This window comes from Poecilia latipinna, unplaced genomic scaffold (genome assembly GCF_001443285.1).
Source record: "Poecilia latipinna isolate Pla-1442-1.1 unplaced genomic scaffold, P_latipinna-1.0 Scaffold2363, whole genome shotgun sequence".
Lineage (NCBI taxonomy): Eukaryota > Metazoa > Chordata > Actinopteri > Cyprinodontiformes > Poeciliidae > Poecilia > Poecilia latipinna.
In genome coordinates this window covers 20,377-34,815 of record NW_015114979.1, presented here as the reverse complement: position 1 = coordinate 34,815, position 14,439 = coordinate 20,377, and the positions used below count along the sequence as shown (strand labels likewise).

General features: G+C 39.0%; 1 long non-coding RNA gene across 1 annotated transcript in view; it reads left to right on the top strand.

Moving 5' to 3' along the window:
* Positions 1–14,439, top strand: part of LOC106937504 (uncharacterized) — a 51,990-nt gene that overhangs the window by 22,274 nt on the left and 15,277 nt on the right. The gene's annotated exons all lie outside the window — the stretch shown is intronic.

The following is a 14,439-nucleotide window of genomic DNA, read 5'->3' as shown; positions in this document are numbered from 1 at the left end:
TGCAACTTTTAGATTCACTTCTGCTCCAAAATGCCTGAATTCCCTCACCAGCATTCATTCCTCTCTGCAATAGGCTGGAAACGAGCAGTTTATTTGATCCAGGTGTGTTTGAGCAGAGACGCATCTAAAAGTTACAGGATGGTAGCCCTCGAGGACTGGAGTTGGTGACCCCTGGTTTAGGCTTTGCATCTACACGGCTTCAGCGTCTTGGGAGACTAGACAGTGATTTTTGAAACAGGAATCTAGAGTGGATGCATTTCAGAACACTGGTTTCATGTTTCCATGTGGCTGTGTGAGCCACGTCTTTTTTTGTTTGTTTGTTTGTTTGTAAGCACAAAACTAGGTGGTTGCCATTACTTTTTGGCCTAACTTTTGGCCTCTTCACATGCTAGTTCTGGTGTTCCTTTATCTGAGTATATAAAATTAACTTGGGTGTTCAAGGTCTGGTTCAAGGTCATCCACGGCAACTTTTAAGAGCATCAGAAAAGTCTAGTATATTTTCCATGTCTATCAAGGTAAAACAATAATCAAAGTTTAAATCAATTTGACTTCCATGTTTGCTGGAGATAAAAATAAAGTTGACCATACCAAAATTTTGTACGAACTCTTCACCCTGCTGCTTTGGCTTACTGTGCTGCCATCCCTCTGGCAAATTACTATTCAGAGCCGTTCTGACTAACAGGAGTTAGACCTTGCTTGGTTCGTAGTAGAATTTGGCAACAGCAAACATGCTGAGAACACGAGTATCATAAGTAGGGAAATTTGAATCTCAACTGTGATAGGATTCTGCTGTGTCTTGTATAGATTTTTCTGTTCCTCTTTACATTTTTAACAGTTTTTGCTGTCATCTTCCCTTCTTCCTCACTGTAGTGGTAATCTGTTGGAAAGGAGAACCAAAGTCACACTACATTAGTTTTGGTGGTGGCTGTTGCTGCAGAGAGCCATTACTCTTCCTTGACAGTATCAAAGAGAGCAGCAGAGCTGGGCTGCGGCTAGCCCTTTACACTCTCTCTCACCATGCGCCACTCTGAGGAAATTGCCTTATACCTCAGCAGGCAGGAGGTGAAACGGCAGCGACACCCATGCATGTGTCACTTTCTGGGCTCAGGACTTGGGTGGGAGTGGGCTTTGGTGTCACACACAAATACTGCCTGGGGACCAATGGTGGAGCAAATCCCAAGGGGAATGGAAGCCATGATGCACATTTAGATTTGTTTGAAATGAGAGAAAATTCTTATTTAGAGGTTTATACTAAAATGATTAAAAAAAAAATAAAAAAATAGAGAATTGGAGAGTATGTAATCGCTAATAATCATGCCGTTGTTCCTAATAGGTAACACTTAAAACACAATACTCATTAGCTGTTTGTTAAAGATGACGTTAGCTTTCTTTGTTGAAAGATTTTATGAGTTTATTATCAGGGGAAAATGTCTGACTGTGTTACCGAGTTAGCATTTTTAGTGTTGCTAAGGAGGACATTTTAAATTCACCAGTTTTGTTAGCAGTGCAGTTGCTCCGAAGTAAATATAAAATTGATGTTTTCTCTCAAGACTTGGAGAAATGTACAGTTCATACATAGAGAAATATTGGATTGTTTGTTGTTTGTTGGAAAAATAACCTTTTTTTCAGGGTTGGTGGGGGGTAAGAAATTGTTGATGCCATTTCAGCTTCTCCTGTATCTTACCACACCACACCCAGCATTCTGCGCAGATGTCTCGAGAGAACAAGTGTTTATTGCTATTATGAAGCAGGCTTTGTTGTGATTGTGTGTGCTCGCTGTCCCCTTCTCCTTGTTTCTTCTCGCCTTTCATTTTGTGCCGGGGTGTAGGAGGGTGGGGGGCTGAATTGGTGCAGCCAGTCTCCTCTGCGGCTGTGTGATTAGAATGGGAGGGAGGGAGAGTGCATCTCAGCAGGACTCTCTGTTTTATATTCATCAAAAGAGCTGCCTTTGATTTGCTCCCTCTTTGACGTGTGACAGCGTGGACTGCAGCACCACACTGCTGCGAAGGAAATCGTGCACTTACCACCCCCTCTTGTACACCACCCCAACCTTTTTTCCATTTTCTCTTTTCTGCTAGCCATGCCCCCTTCCACCGCCTCTTTTAGTCTGGACCCCAGGCCAATGCACCGACTTATTAATTTCTTCATTATTATTGATATTGCTGCTCTCTGCAAATCATCAGACGCGCCAAGGTCATCTTTGCAGAGAATGTGCCCTGTATTGTTACCCACCCCTCCACACCCCTACTCACCCGTTTGAGAAACAGATGGACTTATAAAACGGTGAGCTCACAAGTGCTCTGATTGTGAGACAGTAACAAAGAGAATGCAATTCACATAATCCAGAACAATACCAGCCTTGAATAAGACCAAATGACGATGATGTGATGTTGCTAACAATGACTGTAATGAGAGTTTCATTAAGTGATTTTGTCATCTGGACTGCAACCATTGAGTTTTTCTTATATTTTGTCATTGCGCTATTTATGCGCCATTATCATTGCTCCAACTACTTGGTGGTTACAAAAACAGCTCAGCTTGTGACCTTGAGTTTTTTGTCTTTGTGGGAAGGCATCTGTGATTTCCCCCTGTGTTGACTCAGTAGCTCACCTAATAACCACAGTCAACTATCAGATCAGTCAATTCTGCCTACTCTCTGATAACTTATACTGCAATCACATACACATTCATACGTACACCTTCACTGCACTGTTCAAACACAGTTCCATTTTCACTTTGCTGTGCCGTCACAAGTGTACACAAAGGCACATTGCTATATTTGCACAGGACTGCTCTGTGCCAAGAGAGAGCAAGATGGTTATTAACAACATGAATTATTTAAGAAATTTCCAAGTCTGCAAAAACCGGTTAGAAGAGAGAAGATAGAGACTAGGCTGCTTAATTCTTTATCTTTATTCTGGTGTTGCTACATTTGTAAAAATCCTGACCTGTTTTCCAGTTTCTAATTTTAGTGATTCAAAAAATCAAAAGTTTTACTTCTACAGATTTCATTTCCACATAATTTTCAGCGTTCATGTCATTCTGTTCAGGGTCAGGAGTGTGTGTGATGAGAGAGGAGGGGGACGAGAAGCCTAAATTAGCAAGAGGCAGAACATACTCAGGACAGTTCAATTTACAAACACAATTTAAAAAAAAAAATAAATAAAAAATAAAATTGTAATAAAAGCAAACCCACGGATTATTAACTGTATCATTGTAGATTTAATTTTCATACCTAAAATATACTTGTGTGGAAGTATGCGGAGTTGGTAATCATAACTGTGCAGAAGAAAATTATTTTTTCGTGGGTTTTGAAATGGGAAAAAAAAAGTGATTTACCAAACAAAATACCTCCAAGGTTTAATTTGCAACCAGAGCATTACTCAGTCGTTTTCAATTTTGGTCAGACAACAGCTATTTTCAGTTCTTTACACCCTAACCTCTTCCACAAAACTAAAGGGCATCGTAGCCTCAGCTGCAAAGAGGCTAGAAGTTTGTTGATGACTTCATCCTCACGGGTATTTTTTCCTTTTGTGCTTTTCTTCTCTTGGTCAAACGGCAGCCTAACTGACCTGATCTTTTCACGCTCTCCAGATTCATTCATAATATAGCAGAAGAGGGCATCTCTTAACTCAAATATTGTAATAATTCTGATCAAACTCACTGTAGACTTTTTTTATTGCATACTCCTAAACTCAATCTGATTAGTCAACTTTTTTCAGGTGTGTGTAGTTATACGTTTGCTGCATAATCTGCTCTGACAGGACTTTTCTTGGCTGAAGGCACAATAAAACGTCACAACAAAAACCAGATAGTTTTCACTATCTAGATTTTGCTTTTACCCTTAATTTTGTAAATCTTGCTCTTTAGAACAAAATTTTACAGTCTAATGTGTGCTTTATTATCAGAAAACTAATGTGTTTTATAATCGTATAATCTTCAGACTGCAAGGACATTTTCTTCTAAAATGTATCAGAAATAAAACCTGTTCACCTGAACAGGTGGAGTGTCCAGTCCCTCACATCAGTATATAAAATTGTTTCAGTCTTTGCCTTCGTTTTAAATTGTTGCTTTTTGACAAGTTCTTCTCAGACCGTCAGTGTTGTGGTCACTCTTGAAAGGTTCTGTTGAGTTGCTAAATGCCAAAAAAGCTGAAAAAAGTGAGAAGGTATCTCAATAATGGCTAGCCACTGTGCATGAGTAATAACAGGTTGTGTGGGCCATTGGACCTTTTGACATGAGTACGCCAGTTTGATTTTGTTGTCAGCTGAGATGGAGTTTGATTGGAGTTTGATGCTGCACTCTCCCCATGTGATTGCTCTCCTAGGCAGACGAAACCAAACTGTTCAAGGTGAACATTGTGTAGGCCCTGTCTACATGCATGCATCTTATCACTGTCTCCCTAATGGTCCTTCACTTAGCTTAGAGGCATTTTCTCCAGCACTCAAGCCAGCATCACCCTCTGTCACTTCAAATGTTCACTTGCCCCAGTAAGCAGACACAGGCGTTCAGCTCTTTCTCTTCTGTGCCACTTCACAGAAAGGGTCTGTGAGGGAGACAAGAGCAGATGAGAGGAAAAGAAAATGAAGAGAAAGAAGAGTGTTAAAGTATACACCACTGCACTTTGTGTCAAAAAAGGCACATCTAGACCCCTTGTAATCTCTGAAGCCATGGTGTGGTGTGTCAGTGTTAAGTTGATACCAAGCTTCGGGGTGCTGTCTGTGGACTAGTATATCTGAAACTACACTGTAGCACTTAAACTCCATAATCCTTCTCAAAAGGACAGCTAAGTGTCTGTGCGATCAAAATTCACTGCTCTGTTTTTTTCTAAACCAAGTATTTTTGCTTCTTTTCCTCATTCCTCCAATTCTCTTGTGGTGTTAGTCTGCTCTCTGGACCCAAAAGACACCCTGAAACCTTTGGGTCGTTTCAGCATTCATCCCTTCTTTCAGACTGCCTGTTTTAGACACCTGCTGTCATACTGAAGATAGGTTAGAACCATTAATTTGCACAAAAAAGCTTTTTAGTTGACCTTTCCGTGACTATTCAATAAGTTTTTTTTTTGTTTTTTTGTTTTTTTTTTTAAACAAACCATCATTCTATAAAGTAGCTTTAAACCATTTGTTGGAAATTGTTGAAACTAGGCTGTAACGATTCATCGAGTGATTCAAGTACCTCTATCATTACAATTCCTCGAGGCAAATTATCTTCATTAAATTATGTTTTACTACTGAGCGGCATTTGTTCTGGCTGGATAATTATTTGTGTTTTGCGACACTCTTACTTCCGCCAATGAGTTGTTGTGAAATACTATGTGCTATTGGCACAAAATAGCATGACAAAATGTCCTCTTTTTCCTGGACATGTCTGGGTTTTCATCATTTTACGGGGGACTCAGGGGCATTCTTAAATTGACTGGCACAATGCATGGAATACAACAGCCTCCCCGAGCTGCTGCCGAGTGGCTAGTTTAGAGCGAATGGCAGCAAAGTGCGCGGCGGGTGCATTTATACAGTTGGAGCGGATAGATGGAACACATGAAGCTGCGCACCAGCTCTGTATCTGATGCAGAGTGTAAGTGGAGCTTTACAGATGAACCGGAAAATAAATTTCCTACCATCCTAGTTGCAACAAAAAGGTGCTACAGGCAGCGCATGTACATAGCTGGCATACTGTATATTTGTACGACTAAGGTGCCAAAGATGCATTGCTCACATGGACACATGGACATAAAAGCTTTAGTGTGTAAAGTGAGAGTTCATCTATTGAATTGAATGAAGATGAATATGGAAACTAAACACTGGAGTGTTCTTTTTTGTTTTTAAGTGTCTTTGTCAGTCTGCTGCTTCTTTATTTTTATTATTAAATTGAATACATTTTCATACTTTTTTGTGTAATTTTAGTCCAGGTTTACATAAGTAACGAGATGCTCAAGGTAAATGTTAATTTTCTAAGCTACAGAGAAGTAATTGTTGGGGATACACGGAAAGGGTGACACCTTCCTTCTGATTGAAGGGCTGCAGCCTCAGACACCTGTCTATATTGGACGGGTTGTACTGAAATATGTGAATTTCCCTCTGGGATTAATAAAGTATTTTCATCCATTCATATTAAAATTTAATCCGATATTGATATCCAATATCAATACTGCTGTTCTGACAAAATTTACCAAAATTGTATTTTATTAAATTATTTTATCCAGTTACTTTATTAATGGTCAGAATAATCTATAGCTTACTCGATTACTAAAATAATCTAAAATAAAATGTAAAGAGGAAGGGAACCGATGTTACATTGACTAGGTTTCCTTCTAAGAGCGCATTCTAACTTATGACATTTCTGCATTAGAAAAGTCAAAGCATCAATCACATCAAGGGTTTATCTTCTCACCACTGTCTTTTTTTTTCTTGTTGTTGAAGTCAAGAGGATTTCATAGGGCTCTTGACACAACTGAGCCTTGACAACTGACCCTCTTTGTTCTCTCAGAAAATGATGCCAAATTCAAATGGAGGCAGTAAATAAGAAAATGTTTTACAGTCTTCAGAATCTTCCCTGTTAGAACAGCAAACTTTTTTTTTTTTTTCCACGCAAGATTATGTTTTTTTCTAGGATAGAAATGTAAACATTCAGTATTTGGGTTAAACTCACAAAAACACTCACAAAAACCTTGATTACAAATTCATAACATTGGAGATTTAATCTTACCACTGATATCTACCCAATGGAAGCACTTAGATCAGCAGAACGGAGAAAATCACAGGACATAAAGCTCTCCTTTTGCTTTCAGACACCTGTTCCCAGATCCAAGTGGCTTTGCCAGAGCCTCCTCCAAGCAATTACTTGCTAGTGGTCAGCATTTGGCCTATCTGTGTGGATTAACAGTGAGAATGCTGACCAGGGAGCCGGTCAGTCGTGAGGCTGTCACACCTCAGTGAGTGGGCTGTGGGCTTGACTATAGGCACATAAGGCCTGTCTTGAGGGACAGGGAATTAGAGAGGTCAGGTAAATTCAGTTGAAGAAGCATTTGGTCTTATTCCTATATCCAACTGCAGCTCCTATCTGTGTCTGCCACACCAATAACAAGCAACAGAGGTGAAGGTTTTGAAATGAACCACTGCATAATGGAGATAAACTGAAGTCACAGGTCATGCGGAGCGATAACAGCCCATCCTTAACTGGGAAGTTTCATACATCATCTCGACAACTTAAAGCAGAGGTTAGTTTGAAATAAGCCAAACTATGATTACGTGGGACAGAATGTGTTTGTTCATGTGTGACTACAATATAATGTTGTTGTTTTTTTCTGTGTGCATGTGCATGATTATGTGTGTGATAAAAATAGTGACCTCAGAGCTGCATGTGTGTGAATGTGAGCGGAGACCTTAAGTGGTATTGGTGAAGGCCAGTGTTCGTCTGTTCAGGCGCCAAAACGTGATTGTGTTTTGATTAGGTCTCAGTGGTGTGCCTAGACCTAGCCTTGTTGAGATTCCTGCCACTCCCAAATCACCATCCCTTTCCCAATTTGACAGCTGATGGGATCTTAGATGGAATGTGCATGTGTGAATTGCCAGCAATATACATAACCTAATTTTTCGTCTCCATTTTTCACCCTTTTCCCTCCTCCTTGCTTATATTGCAGCCCTCCACCTCTTTTATCTGCAGTCATTTCTTTGTTTTCTTTGTTCACTTATATATAATTCTCATTTAAGTCATGTGGTACATAGTTTCAAGGCCTGTCTTTTCCTTTTTACTTCTCTGTGGTTCTAATATGCAGTAACTGGTTGGTTAAAGAAAATTCTGGCACAGAACTATCAAAATAAACAATTATTCGGAAAATCATGTTTCTAAAATTTTGCTAAACTTTCAGTGGTTCAAGGATAAATTTAACTTGAAAGGAAACAGTCATTCAACAAAGCTAACTGCAGTCCTGATGATAAGTCCATTCATACAGCATGTACGGTTTGGTTGTCATTTTCTGTCTTTTTTTCCCAAATACAATGGACATGAAAATGGATAAGAAATGGAGAAAGGTTGGGTATAAAGTTTAAAGGGAAAGAAGGAGATAAGAGTAGATGAGAGAAATAAGCATAGAGAATACCAGTCAACACTATAGAAGTCTGCTTCTGAAGCCAGAGAAACAAGAACCAAGAAACTACAGCAAAAAACAACCCTTGGATATATAATAACAATTATAACATAACTGAAAATGATGTTTTCAATATTACCTTTTACGTCGTAAAAGGTAATGGAAGATGTACTTAGTGGCAACCACAATCCAATGTACCTGGAAACACCTGAATCTAAATGTGTGTATTTGTGTGTGTGTGTGTGGGTGTGTGTGGATGCGTGTGCAGGCTTGTGTATATAAAGTCTCTCCATAAGAATGTTCAATGTTCATTCTCAGTTTTAATTTGACCCCAGTTTCAGTTCTTTTCTACACAGCGTGAACTTTGAACCTGACTATGTCTTGGTCTTTTTTACGTACTTGACTGCAATAATAGCCTTATTTGTCTAGCACTACCTGATTATCTCTGCTGATGGCTATACAAGTTTAGAAATGTTACATAAGTCACATAATTGCAAGCTCTTTTAAAGGCATGTAAATGATACTAATTGCTGTGATTACAATAAATCATAGGGGAAAACTGTCTCTCCATATAGCATTTGTAATGATAAACTTTGATTGCTTTGGTCTGTCTTAAATTATGCAGTCCAGCTCTTTACTCAAGACTGGTGGATGGACGCGAACTGCGCTGAAATAAAAAGTCCTTCATATTGTTTTTTTTTTTTTTTTTTACATACATGCTATATTAGTTTTAGCTGGACCAAAATGCATGCAGGAGTTCAGGATGATCATGGTGAAGGTTTTCACTTCAACTTTATATTGTGCCAATTCACAACTAACCTCCTGGCACTTTAGTAAAGTCATTTCAATTCATTCACACATATATTCCAGTTGGTCCTAGTTGTCAGACAGTACAGTTAGTAGTTAAATATTCAAAGTAGTTTAAAATGTTGATATCAGAGGAAGCCCAGATTGCTTTGAGATTTAAATAAAAGACAGCAGAAGCATACAGATCTGGGGACCTGAACAGAAAAACAGATAGTGGAATGACAGGGAAACAGATTATGTAAGGGAAGGAACCAGCAAAGGACAACTAAAAACCACTGAACTTAAATACTGAGGGATGAGTCAGGAATGACACTAGATACAGGTGAGGAAAATCAGGTGTTTGAAAACAACTGTGAAAGGGAGCAGCCGTTTGTGTTTAAATAAAATGGCTTAATTAGTAAAGTGATTAGACAATTAACTGTCCTGTTTAAATGTAGATCAAATGTACTTTACAGTATATCTGTGTACTAAGAGTGGCTTTCTGATTGTAATTAGCATATCAGTTTTATTGTTTGTTTGTTTGTAATGGTGAGGATGTATGACAAGGTTGCAGTAATGTACCTTGGCAGCAAATTGCTTTAGTATTAAACACACATCATCACTTTCATCTTAAAACCAGTAAACCATTTTGGGATGCCGTAAAATGTTTATGATGCTGTGGTTGACTCCGGCAGCACTTTTGGACATGAACATTATTGTCCTTACAATTCCAATCTATCGTCCTCGACACTAAATCAAGGCTCTGCCTGTTTATGCTTTCATGTCCGACAGAGCAACACTCCAAAGGATCTCTGAAGAAACATAATTGCCTTAACTTGGTAAAATAGTGTCCTTGTTATTCTTGTGTGTTGGATGCAATTCTACTAATCATTTATATTGAATTCATACCAAATTAAAATAATTCTCATCCATTGGTACTTTGGGGACCAAACAAGTCCAATCCATATCATTCTAATACAGTTTTATCTAAGATGACCACCTTAGATAATAATGAACTAGATAATAATAACTAGATAATAATGAACTATTGTTATCAATCATTATCAATCATAGCCACAGATTCAAGTACAGTACGGTCCTGACCATATTTATAGTATTCTACTTTAAAAGATAGTTGCTCATGTAATGCCAAGAGAAGTCAAACTAGGTGAGCCTAATGGAGCCACTGCAGGGCACCATCTTGAGCAAGTATGTGGTGGCAGCAGAAAGACCGACTCCCTTCATCTGCAGCTGGTTGGAGGGAACAGAAAACGAAAGCACTGGAAAGAGTATGTAAAGTTTATGGCGGGACTAGTTCCGTTAGTTGCTTCCTCTGGGAGAGAAATGCTGTTAAATAGCAAAACTCTGAGCCAGTAGTAAGTAGCTGTACAGAAAATGCTCTTCAGTTCATACAAGTGAGGCAGCAGACTAGTTCTTTGGCTCTCCCATAAAAAAATCTGATCATTGACTGGGGCCTGATAAATGTATGCAGTCTTGGTTCATTTGTTTTATTCTTTTTGTGAACTAACAAATTAAAAGTAGATATTAGAAATAGATAATCCATCCTGACATTTAGTTTGCAAAGGTGATACCAAAAGGTAAATGTTTGTTGATAAGCACACTGTTTTTTTTATGTTGGAGTATAATTCTTTATGACCAGGATGCAAAGTTCAGGGAGGAAAATAGAGAAAATAGTGAAGACTAAGTATAGTGTAGGTTATATATACTTAGTACATATAAGTATATATATGAGTATTATTATTGCTGATACATCAGTCAGTTGGATCTGTCTGATCCAAACCGATCAATTGAACTCTGCGAGTTTTTTACACTGTGCCTGGTCCGGACGTGCGCTTTTACAAGGATTTTTAATTTAGGTTTTGCGTGGTTTTGCTTCTCCGAAACAGACAGATGTTACATCTACCGCGCTCCTCCAGAACGCCGCTCTCCTTCGGGGTGCGGGAGGTAATGTGAACAAAGAAGGCTCCATTTGTTAAAACCGCAGGATGAGTTAAGTTTAATTCTTTGCAGAGGCGGAGTCTAATTAACTTCTGCACCGTTATTTATTTCCTCCTTTATTTAGACTATAAATGGATTAACACAACGTTGCATTCTCTCTAGTTTTCTCTGGTATGTCATGGAGACTGGAATTAAAGGCACCATTTCTACCAAAGGTTTGTAATGCGCTTCCTAACCAGACGCTCCCAAGCGTCTTGTCCATAACTCTTCAACACGCTGTCAGCTCCCGGTCAGAAAGACGCATTTGGTTCAGTGTCCATGAGATGATATTCAGAAAGGATCTTTTTATTGATTGAGTTTAGTTGCCAATGAAATTAAATCTTTGCGTGAAGTCTATAATGTCTCCGCATGTGCACCTGTCAAGGGTGTTAATTATAACCTGTCAAAATGGCCGACAGGCTTAAAATTTTCCCGTCATTTAAAAAAACAACCGGTCAAATACAGAAAATTTTCGGTTAACGCGACCTCTGGGTGGGATATGAAGATCCATCCACCATTTGAGGACCACTGGTTTAAATTATTTGCTGCCTTTTCCAGTGTGGTAACACCGACAAGAGCCTGTCCTTCACAACAGGTCGTAATCTGTGTCAACTGCTAACAATACAATTAAAGTATAACACAACTGTCCAAAATGCCTACATTAGACATGCCACTTCATTGGTCATGTCTCTGAATGTGGGAGGCTGCTGTTACACTGGCTCTAATTAAAAATCTGGTTAGAAGTCGCTCCTGTGTGACACTTGGGAAAACACTACACTGGACAGTTATTGGGTGATTGTGCCAATTTGCCATCCTCAAACTAGAAGCTGACATTTAGTTCAACTTTAATTACCAGGAAGAACTTGGTAGTAAATGAGGTGGCAATGGAGGAGATAAGGAAAAGTGGAGGGAAAAGTTGGAAAAATTGGGTGAAGGGGAGAGCTGAGAGAAGCTGAGTGGTGCTGCATTAAAGAAAGCATTAAGCAATTAAAGTTAGGGAGCAGCAGAATGAAGTGACATAGCAATTCTTTCCTACATTCATCACAGGTAATGGTGATTGTTGGATTTGAGCAGTGAAGAGGAGTAAGCAGGGTCAATGTGGCCTGTGTTAGCCTGCTGTTTTGACAGAGTTTTATGCATCATAGTCTACTAAATACATATAAATACGATCGAAATAAAACACATCACATGTTCAGTGCTTTGTTATGACAAGATAATTATATCCATCCCCAAGGTGATTAAGTCTTAATACGATTCACCTGAATCATATTTCTTTTGTAAAGCCTGTACTGAAAATGGCTCCGCCACTGACACGCATCTACATATTCACACAATCTGCACACTTATGCTCAAATAATTATGTATGCATCAATATTTGATGAACAACAAAAACGTTTGCACCCCGTCGCATTTTAAGATCGAGCCACGGGATTATGGTAACGGTGTTCACAAAGCCTCATCTATGATTCATTTATTACAAGAACCCAAGCCACAGCTGTTTTGCCCCTCAGAGCTTTGTCAGGGTTTGCCTCCAGGAGATGGCTTGTAAAAGAGGAAAGCTAGCATACAGAATGTCCGAATAGACAGATTGGAAAGTAAATAGATGGTATGATGACATAGAAATGTAACCTTTTTCAGTGTTCTATTTGAAGCCGTTCTCTCTTCCCTTGTTTTGTTTTTGTTCCTTTCAGTCCTTCTCTCCCTCCCTTTACTGCAGGTCTTTTCAGCTCTCATTAATGCTAATTTATGCAGTCAGGCTGGCACAAAACTAGCAGGGAGGGTCTTCTCCCTTGATTACCAGCAGTGAGAACAGTGAGGTGGTGGTGTTGGGGGGGAGCAAAAGGAGGGTGCTGTTGGAAGCTGGGGTAAGGGGTGACCTGGACAGTCACCTCATTTAATTTAATACATTGGAGCATGCAGCAGCGGGGGAGTTGAGGCGAGGGAGGGAGATAATCAAGAAGCTGGGCCCTTATAAATGTGCTCTGAGATGACATGGAAGAGATTGGATTTGGAAACGAAGAGCAAAGAAGAGCAAAGCCAAGCGGAACACAATTGATTGATTCCATTCAAGTGATAGCACCCACTGATGAGGAATGAGTTTTTTTCTTTTGTGTTTTTTTTTTTTTTTTTGTTTTTTTCCTGAGGGAGGAGGATCTGATGAGCTCTTTTAAAATTTCAACATAAGTATTTTCATGGCCTATCCCATATTCAGCACACTCTACCCTACAGTGTAGTTGCATAAATAAATGGTTGCCATAAATCCTTGTGATGCAGCAAAACACTTTACAAATAGTATGTTCTTTTAGTGACTAATGCTGTTAGTCAACAGCATTAGTCACTGTTACTTAGATTTCTTAAACATGTACAACCACAAACGTCTGATGCAATAAATATAACCCATATCTAAAATAGTGAAATAAGTTGTTTTCACACAAAACTTGGGTTTGACTGGGACAAAAGTTGCAACATTTGTCACATTTTCAGCTGGTGCGGTTTGCTTTCACACTGCAATGTGTCATACCAACTAAATCCTTTGAAAAACCTGTTCTCCCTCGTCGCCTGTGGTGGCGCTGCACCAAAAACCACTGAAGGAAATGACATTACTGAAGAAGAAATGAGGGCAACTTGCTTCCTCACAAAATGTAAACAAAAATGGAGTGACATGACATTTTAGCGGTTGTATGAGTTCTCCTTTGTTGTCCGTGAGCCATTTCCCCCAGTAATTTTAGACAAACATTTTTTAGTTGCACTTAACCAGAATGGCCTGCGCTATACGTCTTGCTTTTCTATAGTGGTTCCGCGTGGCATTCAGATATACATTCAAACCATGTGAGAGTTCACTTCAACTTCTATTTTTTTAGGTAGACCAGAGTTCGCTTTTTTGGTCCACATCAGAAATCAATTGCACATTCACGCCTTCCCAAGCAAACCAAATTATCTAGGCAAGCAAACACTCTTATTATGTCATTGCATCCTAAAAGTGGGAATTCTTCCTGAATATAACGGACAACAGTCATTCAAAATTTCAAATACAATCTGTGTGTTGTTTCATCGTTGTTATGAATGACGAGGAATGTAGTACACCATGCTTTTTCCATGTCTTCCTCCCAACAAAGCCATTTCAGCTCTACAGAAAGGCACAGAGCTGTATTTTAGGTGCTTCCATAGCAACACAGCACAGACTAGTTTGTTTTTAAGCAGCCAGAAAACACAGACCTTGCATCGTTACATCACCTAAAATAGCTCTTCCACTAAAAGTTTGATCCTCACTTTTTGTGTTCTGAATTTTTTCCCACAATAGTATTACAGATAATTATCATAATTCAGTGTTCACCTTTTATTTCTTGAAAGTTATGTTTTATTGTCCCCATTATATTCTCCCAGTACAGTTAATGCAGTAGTTGTATTTAATACTCTTTACATCACAAATGGAAATTATGATCTACAATTCATTATTTTTCATCAACAGCCCTGGAAACAGGAGTTACACACAGGAGTTTGTGTACGTATGAAGGATTTATAAACAATTATTCGCTGATATTTCAAGACCCAGCAATGTAAACAAGCCA